Genomic DNA, 6,278 nt, shown 5'->3' on the forward strand with positions numbered 1-6,278 from the left:
AATTAGCCATAAGTCTTTTGTTGACACTATTGACCTCATGCTTATAGAGGAAGAGTAAGATAGAAGATATAAACACATTTTCAATTCTTGTCAATGAATGGTTTTACCTCCCTCAGCTAGGAAGCCCTTGATATTCATTTTTTTTATTTTAAAATTATTTTTGTAAACAGTACACAAGATTTATTCCACAATATGGAGAAAGCATCTTTTCTCCACCCTGTTTCCACACATTCTCAAGAACTTAAGACAGATTGTTAAGAGTTTATATTCTGAGAGAGTCAATGCTTAAGGCCAGGCTGGAGATTTTTATTTCCTCCACTTCAAAGGAGGCACAAAACTCTCGATTCTTCTCCAGGAAAGTGTGGGTTACTTTTCTCAGTCACGGCTTTCTGCTTCAGTAACCCCTACTTTGCTCCCTAATGGGTCTTGGAAACCAGTTTCCAAATTTTCGGTTTTCTTTTGGTAGGTAATTTCAGAATATTTTCTTGAAGATTTGGACAGATGAATAAGAATGGAGAATCACATGCTTGACTGAGGTCTAGGTACTGTTTCTTAAATTCCTCCTGAGACAAGCAGTCATTCAGGTTCACACAACTGTGGAGAGATCCTGATGGACAATCATAGAGAAATTCCAAATCTTTTCTAAGAAGAAGGTGATATGTATCCTGTAGTTCTGAGATTTCTTAAGAAGATCTTTCAGCAATGTATCAGTAAGCACGTCAACATACACAGGGGGCCCTACCCTATCATACCATAAGTTCTTTGATCTGCTTTTCTAATAGGAAAGGAAAGTTTTAAGAGTTAAGAATCACTTTAATCCAGAACATGTATCTTTCAGTTAGTTCAGGGGAAAAGTAAGCATCCTGAACTTCAGAGAAAATACAGAGAAATCAAATTTCAATGGACATGGCTTCATCTGTATGACAATAATCAATACATACATTAGAATTCAAAAGACAGGTCCAACTGTATGATCATAGTTACCACAGAAGGAAGCACCAACATCTGGATTTTCAAAGCTGGAGGGCTCCTTAGCAGCGTCCCAGAGTCCTCATATGGCCAAACAAACACTTCCACTCAGTAAGCCACAAAGTAACACCTCACTCACAGAGTATTTATACACTTTTCAGAGCCAGAGGTCATGACCCTCTGACCCAATAGAAAAGACAAAAGGTATTTGGGGACCCTCCTACAAAACAACTCCCCTAATCAAGTTTCTCTCAATGGCTAGACCCATCAAAATCTTCTTTAAACACATTCAAATAGAGACATTATAATTCTTTATTATACTAAAACAAAAGCAGAAAAATGATCCTATTTTGCTTGGCCTCACAGGCAGTTGCAACTATCCATAGTTTTTCTATGTGAGATATGCACCACTTTCTGCCCTTTACCCTTTCTATGCCACTGACAAGCCGTGAGGCCCAGGGTTGGTGCATGCTGAGGCAACAAATATCATCAGAGATTTTCTGAAATTCTTGTTCTGAATTTAAAGATGTCTCCTCTCTGAGCTGAACTCCAGGTCAGAACCAGCTGAGAAAAGAGTCTTCATCTGTTGGGCTGAGCTTTTCTGATCTACCCACAAGGGTGTAAGATATGTATTCACTAGAACTCCCAAACACTCTTCAGAAGATCTTTCTAGTTTTGTTAGGGACTTACTCAAGGCTCCTGAATTAATAGCCTATATTATCTCAACCACTTTGTTGTGATACTCTGTTAGGGAATTTTGCTCTGCTAGAATCTGCCTTCCTGCAAAGTCAGTGATAATCGTCTTAGAGTGGTGGGAGGCATGTTGCAGCTCTTGGGGTTTCTGGTCTGTCTTCTAAAGAGCTTCATGCTCCACCTTCATGCTCCAACAGTCATTGTTGGAATCTGTGTCAAAGTAGTCTGATTCATCAACAATGACTTGAGTCTTCTGAACACTTGTTCTGTCAGACTCTAGCAACTTGTTTTTAAGTTTTACAGCGTTGTCCAGAACAGTCCTAACCGGAGATTTTTGATGACGAAACAGATCCTTGTTGAATACATCAGCCTTAACAGAATTCTCTCTTCTGGACATAAACTTCTTCAGAAGCTTCTGACTCTTATTTGAATCATTTTGCATAATGTCCTTTTCTCCTCGAATACACACTACAGATCCACAGAACCAAAAGGATCTAGAGCACTTGTTCACAGAAAATCTAATCACAGATCAGACAGTTGTTGATGAGATTGTGCTTCTGTGCCAGACAATCACAATAGTGTTATCCTGGAAGAAAGACAGCAAGCCTGTCCTTCCCCTCTGTTTTATGTAAATTAGCATGCTTTGCCTTATTCTTTGAGGAGTTGGTGATCTCCTGTGCATTGGCTAAATCAAATGATGTTTTGACTTCCTCTATGGTTGATTCAGGTTCAGCAAATGCAGAAACCTCCTGCTTGCTTCTCCCTTTGCGCCTACCCTTTATCAACTGGTCCTCAAGTCTCTGGCCATTTCATCTTTTTTTGTATATATCTACAGAGGATCAGAAACTGAGTCTTGAAAATTCTTTTGCCACTTGATTATAAAATCTTTTTTTCTCCTTTTTTTTTGGCAAGCTTACATTTTTCATTTGAGCAACTTGGCCAGCCCATTAAAGTTGTGGTCTCTAAAGTATAGTTTGAATACTTGGCAGGTCAGCTTGAGCAAGGACTTGCTGGAAAAACTATTTTATGGAGAACTCACACGGGGCAGGCGATCACATGGTGGCCAGAGGATGCGATACAAGGACACTCTCAAGAACTTTGGATTTGATTGTGCAACATGGGAGACATTGGCACAGGACCACTCAGCATGGCATGCCCACATTAAAAGGGTACTGTGCTCTTTGAGCAAAGCAGAATTGAGACAGCACAAAGTAAATGCAGGATGTGCAAATTTGGGATATCCACCCCAAATATTCACATGGATTATCTGTGTCCAACCTGTGGTAGAGCATTCTGAGTTCGTGTTGGTCTGATCAGCCACAGTTGGTCACACTGAAACTTCACTTCATCATGGTGATGTCATTTTGGTCCTCTTTGAAGATGAAGGACAACAACCAACCATAAGATCTTCTGTAAACTGATCCTTTTGCCCTCATTTCCCTGGAAAACAGTAACATACTCTCATATCGCTTCAGTATCCTCAATTAATGTAACATCTTACATGACATCTTCATTGACATGCAGTCAGGTATCCCACAGGTAGTGAATACACCAGTCCACCAGCTGGGTCCCAGACTCTGAGAAAGCCACTTCCATCTTCCCTGCCCCAACATAAGGGCAGTCACCCTTGGCAACTTTGAATAATAGCAATCAACACTCAGAGCAGACATGTAGGTAATAACAAAATAATACAATATAAAACCAAAACATCTCTTCATAAGGGCACAGAACTTATATCTTAATACAAGATATAAGGCTAAAAAATGAGCAAGCACTAATAGTAAAGAACTATAACAGGGAAATAGATGCAAAAGTCACCAACTGATAAGAAAGAAGTAACTGAAAAGCACCTACAAACAATGTATCAAAGAAAAGTTTGGATTGGATACAAGTTCAGCTAGAATTACTGAAAGAAACAAAGTAAGAGAATCAATCAATCAGAATTCATTAAGCACTTATTATGTTCCAACTTCTATGAAATGGATGAATATTTACAAAGATATAAAATCCCCAGACTAAGATAACAAGATTGATTTAAAAATCCATACCTCTGAATAAAGAATCTGAATAAACTCTAAATGTACAATAATTTTAAGGGAAGTGAATAAGGGGGAGATCAGGAATAGATTGATGTATAACAGAACCTCTCAGATATAAAGATAAAAATTAATTTCATTATTGTACAAGTTACTTTAAAAAATAGGAAAAGGATCCTAGCAAGTTCCCTTTATGATCAAAATGATGTTGATTCCTAAACCAGGGAGTCAAAAGCAACAAAGAAAACTATAACTTATAACTAATGACTATTGACACAAAAATTCTACGAAAGTGTCAGAAAGGAAGTTACAGCAATATATCAAATCAGTTACACACTATTGTTGCATTTATACCAGTATTTCAAGATTAGGTCACTATTAAGAAAACTATAATTATGAATTCATATTTACAATAACAAACAAAAATACAAGCACTTATTTCAATAGATTCAGTGAAAGCTTTTTGAGAGCATTCATTGCTCATGTCTGTTGAAAGTATGGGAATAAATGGACTTCTTAATGTAGTAAGTAATGTATACATAGACTCTTAAGTTGCCATTCTATTTTATGAGAATGAATAGGTGCTTTGCCAATAAGGTAAGAGGCATACCTTGTCAGTACTAATATTGTACATGAATTCGATGGGATATTATTGCATTGCAAGAAATATTACATATGCTAGATTCAGAGAATCCAGGAAAGAGTTATATGAATTGATGCAACATGGTGTGAACTCAGCCAGACAGATGATTCTGTAGTCATACAAAGGAAAACCCCTTTGACAGACTTGACTAAATTAATAAATGTAATAACCAATCATGATTTCAGAACACTGTTAAGGAAGCATGCTTCCCATTTCTTAGAAGAGATGTGATTGATTAGATATACCAATCAAGTGATATATGCATATGTGTTTTCTTGACTATACTTATTTGTTAACAAGAGTATATTTTGGGGATGGTAGAATTTTGTGGGGGTTCTTGGATATTAATAATAATGCAAAAGATAAAAAAGATCAGGGTTCAATGAAACTTTAAGAAAATACATGGAAGAGAGAAGTGAGTTCGGAAGGTAACAAAATAAGTTAGTATTGACATTACAATAAATTTAATTTATTTTTAAATATAAACCAAGTATTTGTGGTAACACATAAGACTGTGTTTTGTATTATAAGCCTGGTGGATCAATTGAGTTCCAGAATTCCTAGCTTCAATGGGTTAAATAGATCAGGTTTCTGAACTAGCTAAAATGCAAGTATAGTAATCCCAAGCAAGAAGGGAGTGGGCTGCCTACAGAGGGTCAAACTGACCCAGGGTAGAAATAAAACAAGGTAAAACTACCATTCTAATTAGCAGTGTGATCAGACTATGAATGGCTGCTGCATTTCTACCTTGTCCTTGTGAAAATAATTCAGATACCTTGTTTTACACAACTAAGGCCCAGCAAGCAGGCTGTGCCCTGAGCTTGGCATAACAGTAATCTTTGGCACTCTAGATGGTATCACCCTCTGGAAAGTATATTACTTGGACCAACACTAGGAATTTAGCTTCCTCTGTTTTGCAGGGCCACCCATCACATATTCACAGTCCCTGTTCCTTGTTCAGTAGTCCCGCCCCTGTCACAGAACTCTGATACTATACACCACAGGGTAATCACAACCCCCAAGATTCGAAACAATTAACATTCCTATGGGACCCAGGAATACCTGCACTGTAGAAAGAAATGCCACCCATGAGAACAGTCTCAACATGATAAGAATGATTGTGTTGTGGACCAAATCCTGTCATGTATATAAGTGGCTCCATCATCAGCAGAATTAAGCTCTCCTTCTTAGGAGAGGTGTTTCCATTTCATTTTCCTCTGAAATTCATCAAATTTCTGTTTGTGTTCTAATTCTTCTGTCTCTAGCCAGCTCTATTTTGACTGTTACCACACAAAGGTTAGAGGGTGGTTCTATTCACAACAAGCTGTGAATAATAGAAATTCACATTTGTGAATGTATATGTTTATCATTGCTTATTTTTGCCTTGTTCACACTTAAAATTTTGGAAAATAGGATGAAAAGAGAGAAAAAGAGCTGTTAATAATAGTAAAATGATGATGACGATGATGATAAGCATTTATATAGAGTACTTAAAGGTTTGCAAAGTACTTTACAAATATCTCATTTAGCCCATACAACAACCCTAATAGGTGGGTGCTATTATTATCCCCATTTAACAGATGGGGGAGCTGAGATTTAGGGATTAAGTGACTTGCTCAGGGCCAGATAATTAGTAGCTGTCTGAGTTGCATTTGAATTCCATATCCAGTGATTTTTCTGCTTTTTCACCTGGTGGAAAGGTCATTGGAGTTAAGAGTACTGGGCTATAGTTCCGAACCAATTCTGTGATAGTTTGCGTGTCATTTATCATTTCTGGTAAACCTTATTTGTACAATGTGTTTTATGACTTTAGTTGGTTTATAATTTCTTTTATTAATAATCAAAACTGTAATTAAAACGGAATCAAAAGGGACAACTTATTATCATTTCCCTTAAGATAATAATTGTCTCCAATTATCTTTTAAAATGTTCTTTAA

General features: G+C 37.1%; 1 pseudogene; it reads right to left on the reverse strand.

The window, feature by feature from the left end:
• Positions 1-320: 320 nt before the first annotated feature.
• On the reverse strand, positions 321-3,265 carry LOC140505637 (activating signal cointegrator 1 pseudogene; annotated as a pseudogene).
• Between the last annotated feature and the right edge of the window lie 3,013 nt (positions 3,266-6,278).

Source organism: Notamacropus eugenii, chromosome 1, assembly GCF_028372415.1.
Source record: "Notamacropus eugenii isolate mMacEug1 chromosome 1, mMacEug1.pri_v2, whole genome shotgun sequence".
Taxonomy (NCBI): Eukaryota; Metazoa; Chordata; class Mammalia; order Diprotodontia; family Macropodidae; genus Notamacropus; species Notamacropus eugenii.